The sequence below is a fragment of the Macaca nemestrina genome, chromosome 11 (assembly GCF_043159975.1).
Source record: "Macaca nemestrina isolate mMacNem1 chromosome 11, mMacNem.hap1, whole genome shotgun sequence".
NCBI classification, from domain to species: Eukaryota; Metazoa; Chordata; class Mammalia; order Primates; family Cercopithecidae; genus Macaca; species Macaca nemestrina.
The window spans coordinates 58,909,121-58,931,831 of NC_092135.1; the positions used below are offsets into that span (position 1 = coordinate 58,909,121).

The following is a 22,711-nucleotide window of genomic DNA, read 5'->3' on the forward strand; positions in this document are numbered from 1 at the left end:
TTATTTGCCAAGAGTGTAGTGCAGTAAAAAAAAGAAATGCACTTGGATTCAAAAGACTCAGATGTTAATCTAAGTGCTGCTTCTAACTTTACTTGTGACATTGAGCATTTACCTTCTCCTGTTTCCCTCATCTGTAATAAAAAGGAAATGAAACAGATGTTGTCTAAGGTCATTTCCAGCTCTAAAATTTTATATCAAAGAAAAATGTCTGTGGTGCACATGGTGTCTTCCGTTTGCATGTAAAATGTGATGTTTTGCTCTAAGTAACCTAAGAGAAATACATGTATTTGTAAAGCATTTCCCAAGTTTGCTGGAACACACATTTATCCCACAAACAGTGAACCTTAAGTTCTCAAGGCAGAAAAGCTGTCTTAAGAGCCTTGTTTGCTTCATCTCTCTTCTGAGTACCTAAGCTCAGGCTCTGCAACTGAGCTTAAACCTTATTACTACAAAGCTTCTTCCAAGTGACTTCTGTAGGCCATAAAGACAACTATAAACAAATTTGGTTTTTACCTCCTGTTTATAAATATGCTTCTTAGGTCAAAAAGCCACTTATCAAATAAACTGAACTTTTAAATTTTCTTACATAAAACGCTTAATCCAAAAATATTTTTGTATTTACAGTTCCTGGGTTTTTGTTGTTGTTGTTGTTGCTGCTGCTGCTGCTGCTGCTGCTGCTGCTGATGTTAAAATGCCTTAACTATTCACACAAAGTATCTTTGCTTCAAAAGGAAGTCAGAACTACAGTCACGAGTGGTTTACAGAATATTTTCTGATAGTCTTTGCTTCATTTCAGTATCGTGCCATGATTGGCTGTTGCTAGTTACAAATAAGGAAGTCTTCAAGTTGGGGGATTTCTCAGTGGAAGTTCTCACTTCAACGAAGGGAGAGCTATGGACAGTTTGAGCAGCATTGATAGAGCCTGTGGAAAACACTTTCCGACTGTGTAACTGTTTACATCTTTACAGAGGAATAGTCTACAAAGGAAGACTCGTAACCTGGAGAAGAGGTAATCTAATTTCAATAGTTCCTACTGATTCTCAACCTAGCAAGGTGGCCTGGATGTCTTAAACTGAAGTGTTGCAGATATGTTACCCTCTTACTCTTGCTATGTGAGTAATTTATGACATGATTCTATAATGCCTTTGTAGTCAATGTCATAGTTAGAAATTTGGCCTTCAAAAAATGGCTGGATGTGGTGGGTCATGCCTATAATCCTAGCACTTTGGGAGGCCAAGGTGGGAGGATCACTTGAGCCCAGAAGTTTGAGACCAGCCTGGGCAACATAGTGAGACCCCATCTCTATTTAATTAATAAATACATAAATGATAGGGTCCCTAGCCAAGACCAAGGAAAATTTTTTTTAAATTTTCAATTTCTTTTTAACTTTTAGGATAGAATTTATGTCTCTACCTGAATGATTTTTTTTAAGTTTATATCTGGAATGAGAGCCTTCTCCAATGAATGATTTTTATAACATAATGTTGATATTTATGCTGAAAGATATTTGGCTTAAGTTGTTCATAACTTACTAGGCTGAAAAGTAAGTTAAAGTGAAAGTGTATTCATACTTTTTGGTTATATTTTTAAAAATCGATCCTGGCCTGATCCAGTGTGTCTATTCAAACATTAACTCAAGGCTGGGCGTGGTGGCTCACTCCTGTAATCCCAGCACTTTGGGAGGCTGAGGCCAGCAGATCACCTGATGTCAGGAGTTGGAGACCAGCCTGGCTAACATGATGAAACCCCGTCTCTACTGAAAATACAAAAATTGGCCGGGCGTGGTGGTGTACACCTATAATCCCAGCCACTCAGGAGGCTAAGCCAGGAGAATCACTTGAACCCAGGAGGCAGAGGTTGCAGTGAGCTAAGACAGTGCCATTACCTAGGCAACAAGAGCAAAACTCCATCTCAAAATAATAATAATAATAATAATAATAATTAACTCAAGTTTAGTATTTTTCTCATCTCATAGAAAGCACATGATAGTGAATATTTCATTACACTAAAGTATTAATCTTATAGACAGTGCTGCATCTCCTTGGACCATTTAAACTTACGCAGTTATAGTAATCTAGTCTTATTCTATTACCAATTAGCCCTCATATTTTCACAACCAAAAATGAATATTAAATACCATGTAATATTTCATAAAGTTATTTTCTTAAGAATAATCATAGGAAAAATGACAGCTCAAAAATATTAAAAGTCAAGAATTATTATCACTATTGTTAAATTATTATAATAGCTGTGATATTCAAGCTTGTAAGTGGCAGAACCAGGGCTTAAATATAAATTCATATCACCTCTTTATCCATGGCTTTCTGTTACTACTGGTCTACCTTTTATTTTATATTAAAATAATATTTGAGAGATGTCATATCCCAAAGCATGGAGACTCTTATGATAGAAAAAGGAAGATGACTTGGCCATATTCACACAGCAACCAAGTCATTTTTAGAAGCCAGGTCTTTCTTCTCACTCACCCACTCCCATCTCCTCACTCCCTCCAGGATACACTTCCACGTGCACACAGGTGGTGCGCACTAGTGTGCCTCCAAGCAGTTAGCTTCAGAGCCAGAAGAAGATGTGGGGTTGTATACCCAGTCTAACCTGCCTGAGGTTCTGCCCGGCAGCCCACTGGGGCTCTACAGCAATGTCTAGTTACTTCTTTTAAACACTTATGACATTGAGTCATAGAGATAACTAACTGGAGGATTAAAAATAAATAAAGGGCTCCCCTGAAAAAGTTCTGATTAGAATTTCATGAAACTTATGCACTAATTTGAGTAAAGTGATCATCCTTATAGCATAGAAATTTCCTGCCTGAATGTTCTATTAATGTGTCTCTAATGTATTAAGGCCTCAGTAGAATACATTTATCATTAAATGTATTCCAGTATATTTTGTTTTGTCTTCTTGTGTGTGTAGTAAAGGTACTTGATAGGGATATTCTTTCCACTATATTTTCTAACTAATTATTGCTGGCTTCTTAATTTCACAATTTTATCTTTCATCTAGCAATTTTATTGATCCCTCATTTTTCCTAAATTACTTTAGGTAACTCACATGTGACGCCTAGACAGAAAAAAATATAATCATGTATTATCCCTTTTTTTCCTCACCACATTGGCCAGAATTTCTGGAACAGTGTTTAATAACAGAGAAGAAAGCAGTCAACCTTGTCTTGTTTCTGATCTCAGTGGGAATTTCCCTAGTGGTTAACATTAAGAATGAGGTTGGCTGTTGGTTTGAGATAAGTACATTTATCATAAAAACCAAATAATTGCCAAGTACCTTGTTTACTATAGGCTTACTTAAATAAAAACAAAATGGAGACTTCATGTTAAACTATACTCAATGTCTTTTTGGTATCATTAGAGACAACTGTATGGTTTTTCTACTTCAAACTGTGTAGTAGTCTGCTGTTACACAAGACAGTCGTTGCATTTTTTAAAACTCCATGTCATCAAAAATCATGATATTAAAATGATTGTTTTGGTAATAAAGGTAGATTTATAGTTATAAGCTATGTTTTGTTGTTGCTCCAATTAAAATAATAAATTGGTAGTTCAAAATAAACCAACCAAACCTACACATTTCCTCTTTTTCTCTTCAATCCACATGCTTAGACACCTCTTCTCTATTATTTTGGCTTCACAATTCTGTTCACAACTCAAACTAACAGAAGAAGAATGAAAACAATGTGACATAAGCCAAGGAACCCTATCCAGGCAGAGCAACCAAATAAACAAAGCAGCTGTTCCTATGCTTTGTGCAAAAAGCCTTCTTCCTATTATGACAGTGCTAGCTGCAGACCACAATTCAGTTACAACTGTGGTAAGCAAAATGTGTGTCCAAATTGATTAATTTTATATCCAACTTATATTAAGAAAATGTATGCTAAAGAGAAATGTTTGAAATTTGCTGAGAATCTTTAATATTCATATTCACAACTAGAAGTTTAGTGTGTATTTTCATTTTTATATTCATAAGTCTGTAAAAATTAGTCTGTATTTTTATTTTCTAGAACATATCACTGATAGGTTTCAGTATTAAACTGAGACTAGTTTAATAAAGTAAAATGATAAAAATACCAAAATTTCTAAAGAAAATTCAATAGGAGTTATCTGTTCCTTGAAATGTTTAAAGAAGAAATCCATAATACTGTTGGGCCTTGGCATCCCCTTTTGAAAATAATTCTTTAAATGCTATTACAATGTCTTCTATTGTTATTGATCTATTTGGGGTTTATGCTATTTTTCATGCAGCTTAGTTTATTTGCTTTTGCTTAGCAATGATTCTTTTTAAAAATTTTTCAAATATATTGGCATACATGGTATTATCTTGAATGTTTTAAAATTATCTCCGTAACTATGTGGATAACCCTTTTTCATGATGCATTTTGTCCATTTTTCTGTCTCTTTTTTTTTCTGATTGGATGTCACAGAACTAATCTCTTGGATCTATTCCTTCTATAGTTAGCTCTTCGTAAAATTGTTTTTGCTTTATCTTTATTAATTTTTCTCAATGCCTTTTTTAGACTATTTTACTTTTCTAAGTTTGTGAGTTGGATTCTTAGTTAATTTATTGTTATTCTTTCTTCTTTTATAATGAAAATATTTAAGGCTAGGAGTTTTTTAGTACTATTTTAACATCTTACAACTTTTGATATACTGCTTTCACATTTCACTGTCTTACAGTTTTTAATTGAAGTTTTATTTCCTCTTTGAGCAGATTTATTTAGGATAGTGAAGGGTTTTTTTAGTGAATAGTCTTTTTAAAACCATTTTAGATTTAGAGAAAATTTGAGTGAACACTACAGATAATTCGCATATACCACCCTTTCTACCCCCACCACTCACAGCATCCCCTATTATTAACAACTTGCATTAGTATGGTACATTTGTTACAATTTATGAACCAATATGGGTACATTATTATTAACTCAAGTCCATAGTTTATTCAAGTTTTCTTATTTTTTCCCTTTTTAAAACTGAGGTGAAATTCATATAACACAAAACTAATCATTTTAAAATGAACAATTCAGTGGCATTCAGTACACTGACAATGTTATGTAACCACCACCTCTATTTAGTTTCAAAACATTTTTACCACCCCAAAAGGAAATAGTGTACTATTAAGCAATTGTTCGCATTTCTCACTCCCCTCAGCCCCTGGCAACCACAAATCCACATTCTGTCTCTGGATGTATCTATTCTGAATATTTCATATAAGTGAAACCAGACAGTGTGACTTTCTTTTTTTTACTATTATTTTACTTTAAGTTCTGGGATACAAGTGCAGAACGTGTAGGTTTGTTACGTATGTATACATGTTCCCTGGTGGTTTGTTGCACCTATCAACCTGTTATCTAGGTTTTAAGCCCCACATGCGTTAGCTATTTATCCCTCCTTCCTCTCGCTCCTCAACCCTGACTAGCCCCAGTGTATGTTGTTCCACTCCCTGTGTCCATGTGTTCTCATTGTTCAACTCACACTTATGATTGAGAACATGTGATGTTTGGTTTTCTGTTCCTGTGTTAATTTGCTGAGGATGATGGCTTCAAGCTTCATCCATGTCCCTGCAAAGGATATGATCTCATTCTTTTTATGGCTGCATAGTATTCCAGGTGTATATGTACCACATTTTCTTTATTCTGTCTATCACTGATGGGCATTTGGATTGGTTCCATGTCTTTGCTATTGTAAATAGTGCTGTACTAAACATATGTGTGCATGTGTCTTTATAGTAGAATGATGTATATTCCTTTGGGTATATACCCATTATATATATGGATCAAATGGTATTTCTGGTTCTAGATCCTTGAGGAATCGCCACACTCTCTTCCACAATAGTTGAACTAATTTACATTTCCACCAACAGTGTAAAAACGTTCCTATTTCTCCAAAGCCTCGTCAGCATCTATTGTTTCTTGTTTTTAATAATCGCCTTTCCGACTGGCATGAGATGGTATCTCACTTTGGTTTTGATTTGCATTTCTCTAATGATCAATGATGTTGAGCTTTTTTCCATGTGTTTGTTGGCTGCATAAATGTCTTCTGTTGAGAAGTGTCTGTTCATATCCTTTGCCCACTCTTTGATGGGGTTGTTTTTTTCTTGTAAATTTGTTTAAGTTCCTTGTAGATTCTGGATATTATACCTTTTTCAGATGGGTAGATTGCAAAAATTTTCTCCCATTCTGTAGGTTGATGTTCACTCTAATGATAGTTTCTTTTGCTGTACAGAAACTCTTTAGTTTAATTAGATCCCATTTGTCAATTTCGGCTTTTGTTGCAGTTGCTTTTGGCATTTTCATTGTGAAGTCTTTGCCCATGCCTATGTCCTGAATGGTCTTACCTAGGTTTTCTTCCAGGGATTTTATGGTTTTAGGTCTTATGTTTAAGTCTTTAATCCATCTTGAGTTAATTTTTGTATAAGGTGTAAGGAAATGGTCCAGTTTCAGTTTTCTGTATATGGCTAGCCACTTTTCCCGACACCATTTATTAAATGGGAAATCCTTTCCCCATTCCTTGTTTTTGTCCGGTTTGTCAAAGATCAGATAGTTGTAAATGTGTGGTGTTATTTCTGAGGTCTCTGTTCTGCTCCATCGGTCTATATGTCTGTTTTTGTACCAGTACCATGCTGTTTTGGTTACTGTAGCCTTATAGTATATTTTGAAGTCAGGTAGCGTGATGCCTCCAGCTTTGTTCTTTTTGCTTAGGATTGTCTTGGCTATATGGGCTCTTTTGGGGTTTTCATATGAAATATAAAGTAGTTTTTTCTAATTCTGTGAAAAATATCAGTGGTAGTTTGATGGAAATAGCATTGAATCTATAAATTACTTTAGGCAATATGGCCGTTTTCTTGATGTTGATTCTTCCTATCCATGAGCATGGAATGTTTTTCCATTTGTTTGTATCCTCTTATTTCCTTGAGCAATAGTTTGTAGTTCTCTTTGAAGAAGTCCTTCATGTCTCTGGTTAACTGTATTCCTAGGTATTTTATTCTCTTTGTAGCAATTGTGAATGAGAGTTCATTCATGATTTTACTCTGTTTGTCTATTATTGGTGTATAGGAATGCTTGTGATTTTTGCACACTGATTTTGTATCCTGAGACTTTGCTGAAGTTGCTTATTAGCTTATGGAGTTTTGAGGCTGAGATTATGGGGTTTTCTAAATATAGACTCATATCGTCTGTAAACAGAGACAATTTGATTTCTTCTCTTCCTATTTGAATACGCTTTATTTCTTTCTCTTGTCTGATTGCCCTGGCCAGAACTTCGAATACTATGTTGAATAGGAGTGGTGAGAGAGGGCATCCTTGTCTTGTGATGGTTTTCAAAGGAAATGCTTACAGCTTTTGCCCATTTCGCATGATATTGGCTGTGGGTTTGTCTTAAATAGCTCTTATTATTTTGAGCTATGGTCCACCAATGCCCAGTTTCTTGAGAGTTTTTAACATGCAGGGATGTTGAATTTTATTGAAGGCCTATTTTGCTTCTATTGAGATAATCACATGGTTTTTGTCATTGGTTCTATTTATGTGATGGATTACATTTATTGATTTGTGTATGTTGAACCAACCTTGTGTCCCAGGGATGAAGCCAATTTGATCTCGGTGGATAAGCTTTTTGATGTGCTGTTGGATTCAGTTTTCCAGTACTTTATTGAGGATTTTTCAATTAATGTTCATCAGAGACATTGGCCTGAAGTTTCTTTTTTTGTTGTGTCTCTGCCAGGTTTTGGTATCAGGATGATGCTGGCCTCATAAAATGAGTTAGGGAGGAGTCCCTCCTTTTCAATTGTTTGAATAGTTTCAGAAGGAATGGTACAAGCTCCTCTTTGTACCTCTGGTAGAATTCATCCATGAATCCATCTGGTCCTGGGCTTTTTTTGGTTGGTAGAGTATTAATTACTGCCCCAATTTCAGAACTTGTTATTGGTCTATTCAAGTATCAACTTCTTTCTGGTTTAGTCTTGGGAGGGTGTATGTTTCCAGGAATTTATCCATTTCTTCTAGATTTTCTAGCTTATTTGCATAGAGGTATTTATAGTATTTGCTGATAGTAGTTTGTATTTCTGTGAGGTCAGAGGTGATACTCCCTTTATCAATTTTTATTGTGTCTATTAGAGTCTTCTCTCATTTCTTTTTTATTAGTCTAGCTAGCCATCTATTTTGTTAATTTTTTCAAAAAACCACCTCCTGGATTCATTGAGTTTTTGAAGGGTTTTTTGGTGTCTCTATCTTCTTCAGTTCTGCTCTGAACTTAGTTATTTCTTGTCTTCTCCTAGGTTTTGGATTTGTTTGCTCTTGCTTCTCTAGCTCTTTTAATTGTGATGTCAGGGTGTCAATTTGAGTTCTAGCTTTCTAATATGGGCATTTAGTGCTATAAACTTCCTCTTAACACTGCTTTAGCTGTGTCCCAGAGATTCTGGTACATCTTCTCGTTGTTCTCATTGGTTTCAAATAACTTCTTGATTTCTGCCTTAATTTCATTATTTACCTAGGAGTCATTCAGGAGCACGTTGTTCAATGTCCATGTAGTTGTGTGATTTTGAGTGAGTTTCTTAATCCTGATTTCTAATTTGATTGCACTCTGGTCTGAGAGACTGTTATAATTTCAGTTCTTTTGCATTTGCTGACGAATGTTTTACTTCCAATTATGTGGTCGATTTTAGAATAAGTGCCATGTGGCACTAAGAAGGATGTCTATTCTGTTGATTTGGAGTGGAGAGTTTTGTACATGTCTGTTAGGTCCACTTGATCCAGAGCTGAGTTCAAATCCTGAATATCCTTGTTAATTTTCTGTCTTGTTGATCTAATATTGACAATGGGGTATTAAAGTCTCCCAGTATTATTGTGTGGGAGTCTAAGTCTCTTTGCAGGTGTACAAGAACTTGTTTTATGAATCTGGTTGCTCCTGTATCAATTTTTGGTCTCATTGATCTGTCTAATATTGAGAGTGGGGTGTTAAAGTGTCCCACTATTATTGTGTGGGAGTCTAAATCTCTTTGTAGGTCTCTAAGAACTTGCTTTATGAATCTGGGTGCTCCTGTATTAGGTGCATATATATTTAGGATAGGTAGCTCTTCCTGTTGCCTTGATTCCTTTACCATTATGCAATGCCCTTCTTTGTCTTTTTTGATCTTTGTTGGTTTAATTTCTGTTTTGTTAGGAACTAGGATTGCAACCCCTGCTGCTTCTTCTTTTTTTTTTTCTTTCCATTTGCTTGGTAAATATTCCTCCATCCCTTTATTTTGAGCCTATGTGTGTCTTTGCATGTGAGATAGGTCTCCCTAATACAGCACAGTGATGAGTCTTGACTCTTTATCCAATTTGCCAGTCTGTGTCTTTTAACTGGGGCATTTAGCCCATTTACATCTAAGGTTAATAATATTATATGTGAATTTGATCCTGTCATCATGATGCTATCTGGTTATTTTGCACACTAGTTGATGCAGTTTTTTCATAGTGTCATTGGTCTTTGTTGATGTTTATATTTTGGTGTGTTTTTGCGGTGGCTGATACCAGTTTTTCCTTTCCATAGTTGTTGCTTCCTTCAGGAGCTCTTGCAAGACAGGCCAGGTAGTGATGAAATCCCTCAGCATTTGGTGGTCTGGAAAGGATTTTATTTCTCCTTCTCTTATAATGTTTAGTTTGGCTGGATATGAAATTTGGGGCTGAAAATTCTTTTCTTTAAAATATTGGCCCCCACTCTCTTCTGGCTTATAGAGTTTCTGCTGAGAGGTCCACTGTTAGTCTGATAGGCTTCCTTTTGTAGGTTACCTGGCCTTACTCCCCGGCTGCCCTTAACATTTTTTTCCTTCATTTCAACCTTGGAGAATCTGATGATTGTGTCTTGGAGTTGATCTTCTAGTGGAGTATCTTAGTGGTGTTCTCTGTATTGCCTGAATTTGAATATTGGCCTCTCTTGCTAGGTTGGGGAAGTTCTCCTGGATAGTATCCTGAAGTGTGTTTTCCAATTTGGTTCCATTCTCCCTATCTTTTTCAGGTACTCCAATCAATCGTAGGTTAGGTCTTTTTACATAGTCCCATATTTCTCAGAGGTTTTGTTCGTTCCTTTTCATTCTTTGTTCTCTAATCTTGTCTTCATGCCCGATTTCAGCAAGATGATCTTCAAACTCTGATATCCTTTGTTCTGCTTGGTCAATTCAGCTATTGATACTTGTATATGCTTCACGAAGTTTCGTGGTGTGTTTTTCAGCTCCATCAGGTAATTTGTATTCCTCTCTAAACTGGTTATTCTATTTAGCAGCTCCTATAGCCTTTTATCAAGGTTCTTAGCTTCTTTGCATTGGGTTAGAACACGCTCCTTTAGCTCAGTGGAGTTTATTACCCACCTTCTGAAGCCTACTTCTGTCAATTTGTCCATCTCATCCTCTGTCCAGTTCTGCGCCCTTGCTAGAAAGGTGTTGCGATCATTTGTAGGAGAAGAGGCACTCTGACCTTTTGGGTTTTCAGAGTTTTTTGTTCTTTCTCATCTTCACGAGTTTGTCTAGTTTCGATATTTGAGGCTGCTGACCCTTGGATGGGGTTTTTGTGGGGGATTTTTTTGTTGATGCTGTTGTTGTTGCTGTCTGTTTGTTTTTCTTTCAAAGGTCAAGTCCCTCTTCTGTAGGGCTGCTGCAGTTTGCTGGGGATTCACTACAGGCCTTATTCATCTGGTGTTTGCTCTCGCGCCTGGAGGCGTCGCTTGAGGAGGCTGGAGAACAGAAAAGATGGGTGCCTGCTTCTTCCTCTGGGATCTCTGACCTCGAGGGGCACCAACCCGATGGCAGTAGGAATGCTCCTACATAGGGTGTCTGACAACCCCTGTTGGAGGGTCTCACCCAGTTGGGTGGCATGGGGAGCAAGACCTGTTTAATGAAACACTTTGTCCCTTGGTGGAGGGGGTGTGCTTTCCTGTGAGGGGAACCCACTCATCTGGGCTGCCTAGATTCCTCAGAATTAGCAGGAGGAAAGACTAAGTCTGCTGGTCCATGTAGACTGCAGCCACCCCTCCCGCTAGGGGCTCAGCCCCAGGGGGATCAGAGTTCTGTCCCTGAATCCCTGGTTGGAGTTGTTGGAGTTCCTGCAGGGAGGCCCCGCCCAGTGAGAAGGGATGGGTCAGGGTCAGGCCTGAAGAGGGATGGGTCAGGGTCAGGCCAGTTTGCCACAGCTGGTGTGTTGGGGTGTGGGAGATACCGATTGGGACCAAGCCATCCAGCCTCCCTGGCTCCAGCAGAGGAAAAGTGCAGCTTGGAGCTATAGAGATGGCTGTCGCCCTTCCCCAACCCTGGAAACTTAGTGTGTTAGGTGGCTATCGGTTCCAGTATTGGCTACTATCTCTCCCCCAAGGAGCTCGGACAGCTTAGACAGCAGACAGCTGCAGCTGTGGTGCTGACCGCCCCCTGCCCCTGGGAACTTAGCAGGCTTAAGCAGATTCTAGCTGAGCGGCTGTTGAGAATCTGTGCGACTCCGTGGTTGGGACCCTAGGCCCTGGTGGTGTGGGTTCACTAGTGGCATCTTCTGATCTGTGGGTTGCACAGTTCCATGAAAAAAGCACGGTTTCCCAGGTTGGGTAGCACACTCACTCACTGCCTCCCTTGGCTATGGGCTGGGGGCTTCCCCGCCCCATGTGGCTCTCAGGTGGGCCACTGCACCATAATTATCTTCCTTCCTCTCTGAGGGTCACACCAGCTGCCTGGTCAGTTCTGATGACAGAACCTAGATACCTCGGTTGCCAGTGAAGGATTTGCATGCTGTTATAATTCTTTTTGATGGGAGCCTCCAAGCGCTGCTGCTTCTAGTCGGCCATCTTGGCCTCACCTGTGACTTTCCTAAACTGGCATTTTTTACTTAGCACAATGGTTTTGAGTTTCATCCATGTTGTAGCGTGTATCAGTACTTCATTTCTTTTTATGGCTGAATAATATTGTATTATATGTATATACCACAAATTATCCATTCGTCTGTTGACGGATAGGGTATTTGGTCTGTCTTCACTTTTGGACTATTGTAAATCATGCTGTTATGAACATGTATTTACATGTATTTGTTTCAGTACCTGTTTTCAGTTCTTTTGGGTATATACCTGGCAGTGGAATTCTGGGGTCATATGGTAATTCTATGTTTAGTATTTTAAGGAACTGGCAAATTATTTTCCATAGTGGTTGAACTATTTTACACTCCACCCAGCAATGTATAAGACTTTCAATTTCTCCACATCCTCCTCCACACTTGTTATTTTCTATTTGGGTTCTTATTACAGCCATCCTAGTGAATGTGAAGTGGTAATTCATTGTAGTTCTAATTTGCATTTCCCTAAAGACTAATAATGTCAAGCATTTTTTCATGTGTTTGCTGACCATGTGTAGATCCTCTTTAGATAAATGTCTATTCAAGTCAGTTACCCATGTTTTAATTGGCTTGTTTGTCTTTTTGTTGTTGAGTCATGAGAGTTTTTTTTTAATATATTCTAGATTCTAGGTCCTTATCAGATATGTGATTTGCTAATATTTTCTCCCTTTCTATAGACTGTCTTTTCAGTGTCTGGACATCTTTCAATGTATAAAAGTTTTAAAATTTTTTATTAAGTCAAATTTATTTGTTTTCTTGTTTGTTATTTTTGTATCATATCTAAAATCCATTGTCAAATCCAAGGTCATGATGACTTACCCACTTGTGTTTGTCTAAGGGTGCTATTATGGTTTTATCTCTTATATTTAGGTGATTGATCAATTGGGAGTTAATTTTTGTGGTGTGAGGTAGGGGTCCACCTTCTTTCTTTCGCATGTGGTTATCAGTTGTCCCAGCATCATTTGTTGGAGAGACTATTTTTTCTCCATTAAATGGTCTTGGCACCCTTATAAGGGTTTATTTTTGGACTCTCAGTTCTATTCTTTTGGTCCATGTGTATATCTTTATGCTAGTGCCAAGCTGTTTTGATTACTATAGCTTTGTAGTAAGTGTTGAAATTGGGAAGTGTGAGTCTTCCAACTTTGTTTTTCCTTTGCAATATTCTTCTGGCTACACTTGCAATTTAATATGAATATGAGAATCAGTTTTTCCATTTCTGCAAAAAAAAAAAAAAATAGGCCATTGAAATTTCAATAGCAATTGCATTGAATCTGGAGATCAATTTGTGGAGTATTGCCATCTTAATAATATTAAGTCTTCCAATCCATGGACATGGGATGTCTTTCTACTTACTTACGTCTTCTATAATTTCTTTCAGAAATGTTTTGTAGTTTTCAGTCTATAACTATTTTACCTCTTTGGTTAAGTTTATTCCTAGGCATTTTATTTTTTTGGATGCCACTGTAAATAGAATTTCCTTAATTTCCTTTGAAGAGGGTTCATTGGCAATGTATAGAAACAACTGATTTTTGAGTGTTTATATTATACCCTGTAACTTTGCTAAATTCATTTATTAGCTCCAGTAGCATTCTTGTGAATACTTTGGGAGTTTTCATATATCGGATAATATCATCTAAGGATAGAAATAGTTTTACCTCTTCCTTTCCAATTTGGATGGCTTTTATTTCTTTTTCTTGTCTAATTGCACTGGCTACTATTTCCTGGACAGTGTTAAATAGCAGTGGTGAAAGAAAGTGTCCTTGTCTTGTTCCTAATCCTAGGCAGAAAGCTTTCAGTATTTCACCATGTGATATGTTGTTACCTGTGGATTTTTCATAAATGCTCTTTATTATGGTAAGGAAGTTCCCTTCTAATCCTAGTTTTCTGAGGAATCATGAAAGGGTGTTGGTTTTTTTCAAATGCCTTTTTGCATCAGTGGAGATAATCATGTGGTTTTTTTTGTTGTTGTTGTTGTTTTTTCATTTTTCTATGATGTGCATTGCCTGGAATGATTTTCTTATGTTGAACCACCCTTGCATTACAGTGATAAATCACACTTGATCATGATGTATAATACACTTAATAGGCTGTTGGATTTATTTTGCTAGTATTTTGTGGAGAATTTTTGCATCTATATTCACAAGGAATATTGGTTTTTAGCTTTCTTTTTTATTACATCTTTGTCTGGCTTTGGTATAAAGGCAATGCTTGCCCCATAGAATAAGTTAGTAAGTGTCCTTTCCACCCCTGTTTTTTATCTAGCAGTTTGAGAATTTGGTGTTATTTAAGTGCATGGTAGAATTCACCAGTGAAGCCATCTGGTCCTGATAGCTTCTTAGCGGGGAGATTTTTGGTTATTGATTCAATCTCTGTATTATTATAAGTCTGTTCAGATTTCCTATTTCCTCTTTACTTAGATTTACTAGTCTGTGTGTTTTTAGGAATTTGTACAGTTCATCTAGGTTATCTAATTTGTTGATCTACAACTGTTCCATAACCTAATATTTATAATACTTTGTATTTCTATTTGGTTGTCGGTAATGTCCTCACTTTCATTTTTGATTTTAGTTATTTATTTCTTCTTCCTCTTTTTTCTAATCCATTTAGATAAATTTTTGTCAATTTTATTGATCTTTTCCAAGAACCAACTTTTAGTTTCATTGATTATCTCAACTGTGTTTCTATTCTCTATTTCATTTATCTCTGCTCTAATCTTAAGTTTCATCCTTGCTAGCTTTAGATTTAGTTTGTTCTTCCTTTTCCAGTTCCTTGAGGTATAAAAGTTACATTATTCATTTCAAATCTTCCTTTTTTCTTTTTTTTTAGATGGAGTCTCACTCCAATCTCGGCCTCTCAGGTTCAAGCGATTCTCCTGCTTCAGCCTCCCAAACAGTCAGGATAACAGGCACATGCATACCACTACACCCAGCTAATTTTTGTATGTTTAGTAGAGCCGAGGTTTCACCATTTTGGCCAGGCTGGTCTCAAACTGCTGACCTCAAGTGATCTGCTTGTCTCGACCTCCCAAAGTTCTGGGATTACAGGCATGAGCCAGCATGCCCGGCTCTCAGATCTTTTTTAATATGAACATTTACAGCTATTACTTTCCCTCTGAGCACTGTTTTCACTGCATCCCATATATTTTGATACGTTGCAATTTTGTTTTTATTCTTCTCCAAGTAAATCTAATTTTCCTATGATTTATCCTTGTAACTCACTGGTTGTTTAAGAATGTGTTGCTTAATTTGCACATATTTGTAAATTTTTTAGTTTTCCTTGTATTAACTTCTAGTTTCATTCCATTTTGGTTGGAGAAGATACTTTGTATGATTTCAATCTTTTTAAATATATTAAGACTTTTTGTGGCCTAGCATTTGGTCTACCCTGGGGAAGATTCCATATCAACTTGAGAAGAATGTACATTCAGCTTTTGTTGGGTGGAATGTATATTCAGCTTTTGTTCTGCTAGGTCTAGTTGGTTTATGCTGTTTTTCAAGTTGTCTATTTTCTTTTGGATCATCTGTTTTTCTATTTATTATGAAAAGTGGCATAATGTAGTCTCCGGTGACTATTGTAGTACTGTCTGTTTCTCCCTTCAAGTCTGTCAATGTCTCTTTCATATATTTTTGAGTCCTGTTGTTTGATGGATATATGTGTATAATTGCTATATCTTCTTGATGAATTATCTTTTTGTCAATATATAATACCCTTCTTTGTCTCCTGTAACAGTTTTTTACTTAAAGTCTATTTTCTCTAATATTAGTATAGCCACAATCTCTCTTGTGGTTACTATTTGCATGAAAAAATCTTTTTCCATAATTTCACTTTAATCTGTTGGTCTTTGCATCTAAAGTAAGTCCTTTGCAGATAGCATATGGTTTGATCATTTGATCACGTTGTATTATCCATTCTGCCAAGCTCTGCCTCTTGACTGAAGTGGTTAATACATCTACATTTAAAGTAATCACTGACCTGGAAGGTCTTACTTCTGCCATTTTGCTATTTGATTTCTGCATGTTCTATACCATTTCTCTGTTTCTCACTTCCTCCAATACTGTTTTATTTTGTATTTAGCTTATTATTAGTGGTATACCATTTTATTCCCTTTTCATTTTCTTTTGTGATTTTTAAAACATATTTTCTTAGTCATTGCCATGTGAATTACAATTAACAACCTAAATTTATAACAACCTAATTTTAACTGATACCAACTTAGTTTCAGTAACATACAAAAACTCTACTACTTATCAGCTTAATCACCCCTTACATGTTGTTGTCACAAATTATATATTTATAAGTTGTGTGCCAGATTTATAATTATTTTTAAGCATTTGTCTTTTAAATCATATAGGAAATAAAAAGAGGACTTACAAACCAAAATACAATTATCCTAGCTTTAATATATTTACCTATGTAGTTGTTTTTACTGAAGTTCTTTATTTCTTTGTATGGCCTCAAATTATCTTCTAGTAGTCAGACTGAAGGACTTCCTTTATCATTTCTTTAGGGTAAGTCTACTAACAACAAGCTCCTTCAGCTTTCGTTTATCTCAAAATGTTTAATTTTCTTCTTTTTTTTTTATACTTTATGTTCTAGGGTACATGTGCACAATGTGCAGGTTTGTTACATATGCATGCATGTGCCATGTTGGTGTGCTGCACCCATTAACTCGTCATTTACATTAGGTATATCTCCTAATACTATCCCTCCCCCCTCCCCCCTCCCCCCACCCCACAATAGGCCCTGCTGTGTGATGTTCCCCTTCCTGTGTCCAAATTATCTCATCTCTTCACCTATGAGTGAGAACATACAGTGTTTGGTTTTTTGTCCTTGTGATAGTTTGCTGAGAATGATGGTTTCCAGCTGCATCCGTGTCCCTACAAAGGACACGAACTCATTCTTTTTTATGGCTGCATAGGATTCCATGGTATATATGTGCCACATTTTCTTAATCCAGTCTGTCATTGATGGACATTTGGGTTGATTCCAAGTCTTTGCTATTGTGAATAGTGCCGCAATAAGCATACATGTGCATGTGTCTTTATAGCAGCATGATTTATAATCCTTTGGATATATACCCAGTAACGGGATGGCTGGGTCAAATGGTATTTCTTGTTCTAGATCCTTGAGGAATTGCCACACTGTTTTCCACAATGGTTGAACTAGTTTACAGTCCCACCAACAGTGTAAAAGTGTTCCTATTTCTCCACATCCTCTTAGCACCTGTTGTTTCCTGACTTTTTAATGATTGCCATTCTAACTGGTGTGAAATGGTATCTCATTGTGGTTTTGATTTGCATTTCTCTGATGGCGAGTGATGATAAGCATTTTTTCACATGTCTGTTGGCTGCATAAATCTCTTCTTTTCAGAAGTGTCTGTTCATATCCTTTACCCACTTTTTGATGGGGTTGTTTGTTTTTTTCTTGTAAATTTGTTTGAGTTCTTTGTAGGTTCTGGATATTAGCCCTTTGTCAGATGAGTAGATTGCAAAAATGTTCTCCCATTCTGTAGGTTGCCTGTTCACTCTGATGGTAGTTTCTTTTGCTGTGCAGAAGCTCTTTAGTTTAATCAGATCCCATTTGTCAAGTTTGGCTTTTGTTGCCATTGCTTTTGGTGTTTTAGACATGAAGTCCTTGCCCATGCCTATGTCCTGAATGATACTGCCTAGGTTTTCTTCTAGCGTTTTTATCGTTTTAGGTCTAACATTTAAGTCTCTAATCGATCTTGAATTAATTTTTGCATAAGGAGTAAGGAAGGGATCCAGTTTCAGCTTTCTACTTATGGCTAGTCAGTTTTCCCAGCACTATTTATTAAATAGGGAATTCTTTCCCCATTTCTTGTTTTTGTCAGGTTTGTCGAAGATCAGATGGTTGTAGATGTGTGGTATTATTTCTGAGGGCTCTGTTCTGTTCCATTGGTCTATATCTCTGTTTTGGTACCAGTACCATGCTGTTTTGGTTACTGTAGCCTTCTAGTATAGTTTGCAGTCAGGTAGCGTGATGCCTCCAGCTTTGTTCTTTTGGGTTATGACTGTCTGGGCTATGTGGGCTCTTTTTTGGTTCCACATGAACTTTAAAGTAGCTTTTTCCAATTCTGTGAAGAAAGTCATTGGTAGTTTAATGGGGATGGCATTGAATCTATAAATTACCTTGGGCAGTATGGCCATTTTCACAATATTGATTCTTCCTATCCATGAGCATGGAATGTTCTTCCATTTGTTTGTGTCCTCTTTTATTTCACTGAGCAGTGGTTTGTAGTTCTCCTTGAAGAGGTCCTTCACATCCCTTGTAAGTTGGATTCCTAGGTATTTTATTCTCTTTGAAGCAATTGTGAATGGGAGTTCATTCATGATTTGGCTCTCTGTTTGTCTGTTATTGGTGTATAAGAAAGTTTGTGACTTTTGCACATTTATTTTGTATCCTGAGACATTGCTAAAGTTGCTTATCAGCTTAAGGAGATTTTGGGCTGAGATGATGGGGTTTTCTAAATATACAGTCATGTCACCTGCAAACAGGGACAATTTGACTTCTTCTTTTCCTAATTGAATACCCTTGGATTTATTTCTCTTGCCTGATTGCCCTGGCCAGAACTTCCAACACTGTGTTGAGTAGGAGTGGTGAGAGAGGGCATCCCTGTCTTGTGCCAGTTTTCAAAGGGAATGCTTCCAGTTTTTGCCCATTCAATATGATATTGGCTGTAGGTTTGTCATAAATAGCTCTTATTATTTTGAGATATGTTCCATCAATACCAAATTTATTAAGAGTTTTTAGCATGAAGGGCTGTTGAATTTTGTCAAAGGCCTTTTCTGCATCTATTGAGATAATCATGTGGTTTTTGTCTTTGGTTCTGTTTATATGCTGGATTACGTTTATTGATTTGTGTATGTTGAATCAGCCTTGCTTCCCAGGGATGAAGCCCACTTGATCATGGTGGATAAGCTTTTTGATGTGCTGCTGGATTTGTTTTGCCAGTATTTTATTGAGGATTTTTCCATTGATGTTCATTAGGGATATTGGTCTAAAAATCTCTTTTTTTGTTGTGTCTCTGCCAGGCTTTGGTATCAGGATGATGTTGGCCTCAAAAAATGAGGATTCCCTCTTTTTCTACTGATTGGAATAGTTTCAGAAGGAATGGTACCAGCTCCTCCTTGTACCTCTGGTAGAATTTGGCTGTGAATCCGTCTAGTCCTGTATTTTTTTTTTTTGTTGGTAGGCTATTAATTATTGCCTCAATTTCAGAGCCTGCTATTGGTCTATTCAGGGATTCAACTTCTTCCTGGTTGGTTTAGTCTTGGGAGAGTGTATGTGTCCAGGAATTTATCCATTTCTTCTAGGTTTTCTAGTTTATTTGTATAGAGGTGTTTATAGTATTCTTGGATGGTACTTTGTATTTCTGTGGGGTCAGTGGTAATATCCCCTTTATCATTTTTTATTGCTTCTATTTGATTCTTCTCTCTTTTCTTCTTTATTAGTCTTGCTAGCAGTCTATCAATTTTGTTGATCTTTTCAAAAAACCAGCTCCTGGATTCATTTATTTTTTGAAGGGTTTTGTGTGTCTCTATCTTCTTCAGTTCTGCTCTGATCTTAGTTATTTCTTGCCTTCTGCTAGCTTTTGAATGTGTTTGCTCTTACTTCTCTGGTTCTTTTCATTGTGATGTTAGGGTGTCAATTATAGATCTTTCCTGCTTTCTCCTGTGGGCATTTAGTGCTATAAATTTCCCTCTACACACTACTTTAAATGTGTCCCAGGGATTCTGGTATGTTGTATCTTTGTTCTCATTGGTTTCAAAGAACATCTTTATTTCTGCCTTCATTTTGTTATGTACCCAGTGGTCATTCAGGAGCAGGTTGTTCAGTTTCCATGTAGTTGAGTGGTTTTGAGTGAGTTTCTTAATCCTGAGTTCTAGTTTGATTGCACTGTGGTCTAAGAGACAGTTTGTTATAATTTCTGTTCTTTTACATTTGCTGAGGAGTGCTTTACTTCCAACTATGTGTCAATTTTGGAATAAGTGCAATGTGGTGCTGAGAAGAATGTATATTCTGTTGATTTGGGGTGGTGAGTTCTGTGGATGTTTATTAGATCCACTTGGTGCAGAGTTGAGTTCAATTCCTGGATATCCTTGTTAACTTTTTGCCTCGTTGATCTGTCTAATGTTGGCAGTGGGGTGTTAAAGTCTCCCACTATTATTGTGTGGGAGTCTAAGTCACTTTATAAGTCTCTGAGGACTTGCTTTATGAATCTGAGTGCTCCTGTATTGGGTGCATATATATTTAGGACAGTTAGCTCTTCTTGTTGAATTGATCCCTTTACCATTATGTAACGTCCTTCTTTGTCTCTTTTGATCTTTGTTGGTTTAAAGTCTGCTTTATCAGAGACTAGGATGGCAACCCCTGCCTTTTTTTGTTTTCCATTTGCTTGGAAGATCTTCCTCCATCCCTTTATTTTGAGCCTATGTGTGTCTTTCCATGTTTAGTGCTTCCTTCAGGATCTCTTGTAGGGCAGGCCTGGTGGTGACAAAATCTCTCAGCATTTGCTTGTCTGTAAAGGATTTTATTTCTCCTTCACTGGTGAAACTTAGTTTGGCCCGATATGAAATTCTGGGTTGAAAATTCTTTTCTTTAAGAATGTTGAATATTGGCCTCCACTCTCTTCTGGCTTGGAGAGTTTCTGCCGAGAGATCTGCTGTTAGTCTGATGGGCTTCCCTTTGTGGGTAACTCGACCTTTCTCCCTGGCTGCCCTTAACATTTTTTCCTTCATTTCAACTTTGGTGAATCTGACAATTATGTGTCTTGGAGTTGCTCTTCTCGAGGAGTATCTTTGTGGCATTCTCTGTATTTCCTGAATTTGAATGTTGGCCTGCCTGACTAGGTTGGGGAAGTTCTCCTGGATAATACCCTGCAGAGTGTTTTCCAACTTGGTTCCATTCTCCCTGTCACTTTCAGGTACACCAATCAGATGTAGATTCGGTCTTTTCACATAATCCCATATTTCTTGGAGGCTTTGTTCATTTCTTTTTACTCTTTTTTCTCTAAACTTCTCACTTTGTTTCATTCATTTGATCTTCAATCACTGATACTCTTTCTTCCATTTGATTGAGTCGATTACTGAAGCTTGTGCATTTGTCACATAGTTCTCCTGTCATGGTTTTCATCTCTATCAGGTCGTTTATGGACTTCTCTGCATTGGTTATTCTAGTTATCCATTCATCAAATCTTTTTCAAGGTTTTTAGTTTCTTTGCACTGAGTTCATAGTTCCTCCTTCAGCTCTGAGAATTTTGATCGACTGAAGCTTTTTTCTCTCAACTCGTCAAAGTCATTCTCTGTCCAGCTTTGTTCCGTTGCTGGCGAGGAGCTGTGTTCCTTTGGAGGGAGAGAGGCACTCTGATTTTTTGAATTTCCAGCCTTTCTGCACTGCTTTTTCCCCATCTTTGTGGTTTTGTCTACCTTTGGTCTTTGATGATGGTGATGTACAGATGGGGTTTTGGTGTGGATGTCCTTTCTGTTTGTTAGTTTTCCTTCTGACAGTCAGGACCCTCAGTTGCAGGTCTGTTGGAGTTTGCTTGAGGTCCACTCCAGACCCTGTTTTCCTGGGTATCAGCAGCAAAGGCTGCAGAAGAGAGAATATTGCTGAACAGCAAGTGTTGCTTGCTGTCTGTTTGTTGCTCTGAAAGCTTCGTCTCGGAGGTGTACCCAGTCGTGTGAGGTGTGAGGTGTCAGTCTGCCCCTAGTGCAGTTAGGCTACTCAGGGGTCAGGGACCCACTTGAGCAGGCAGTCTGTCTGTTCTCAGATCTCAACCTCCATGCTGGGAGAATCACTAATCTCTTCAAAGCTCAGTTGGAAATGCAGAAATCACCTGCCTTCTGTGTCACTCATGCTGGGAGCTAGAGGCTGGAGCTGTTCCTATTCGGCCATCTTGGGCACCCCCTTCTTCTTTATTTTTGAAGGATAGTCTTGCCATTTATAGAATTGTTGGTTTACACTTTTTTTCTAGCACTTTATATATATCATTCTACTATTTTCTGGCCTTCATAGTTTCAAAGCAAAATTGGCTGTTAATCTTATTGATGATTCCTTGCACATAATGTGTCACTTGTTTCTTGCTGTTTTCAATATTATCTCTTCATCCTCAGTTCAAAAACTGCCTCAAAAGTTGAGAGTATCTGTACAATGAAATAATATATGAACAGCACCTGACCTGCAGAGGGACCTCAATAAATACTGGGTAATATAAATGATTCTTGTTATTTAGTGGGTGATTCTACATGCATTTGATTTTTAATTTAAATAATTAGCCATAATTATCACTTAAAATATCTTTAAACATTCACACTGAGAAGGTCTAGATGTTAGACTTACTAGAAAAAGAGTAAGTATGCCCAAAGAACTAAAGGATAATTTGATTATAATGTGCTTCAGTGTGGATTTCTTTGACTTCATTCTACTTAGAGTTCATTGAGCAACTTGAATAAGCTGGTTCAGACTTTTAGCAAATTGGGAAGTTTGTAGCCATTATTTCTTGAAATATTTTTTCTGCTTCATGTCTCTCATTTTTCCTTCAAGACTCCCACAATGTATATTAGGTAAGCTTGATGTTAATTATCTTATCACATTCTCTGACTCTTTCTTCTGCTTGCTGAAATCTGCTATTAAACCCCTATAATTAATTTTCTATTTGTTATTGTGCCATTCAGCTCCAGAATTTCTATTTGGTTCTGTTTTATAATTTATATCACTTTTCTATATTCTCCTTTTGTTCATAAATCATTTTCCTGATTTCTTTTAGTTCTTTGTCCATGGTTTTCTTTAGCTCTTTGGGCATATTTAAGGCAACTGATTGAAAGTCTT

The 22,711-nt window shown here is 37.1% G+C and overlaps 1 protein-coding gene and 1 long non-coding RNA gene across 3 annotated transcripts in view; one reads left to right on the forward strand and one right to left on the reverse strand.

Moving 5' to 3' along the window:
• Positions 1-22,711, reverse strand: part of LOC139357131 (uncharacterized) — a 73,474-nt gene that overhangs the window by 43,455 nt on the left and 7,308 nt on the right. The window lies entirely within an intron of this gene.
• The window catches only part of LOC105483349 (TRAF family member associated NFKB activator), a 105,640-nt gene continuing 83,787 nt past the window's right edge, over positions 859-22,711 (forward strand). The window contains exon 1 of one of the 2 annotated variants that reach the window (XM_071072853.1): positions 859-1,009. The gene's annotated coding sequence lies outside the window, so the exon portion shown is untranslated. Of the gene's footprint in view, positions 1,010-1,091; positions 1,113-22,711 lie in introns of those variants that run through there. The other variant, XM_071072857.1, reaches the window with a different exon arrangement.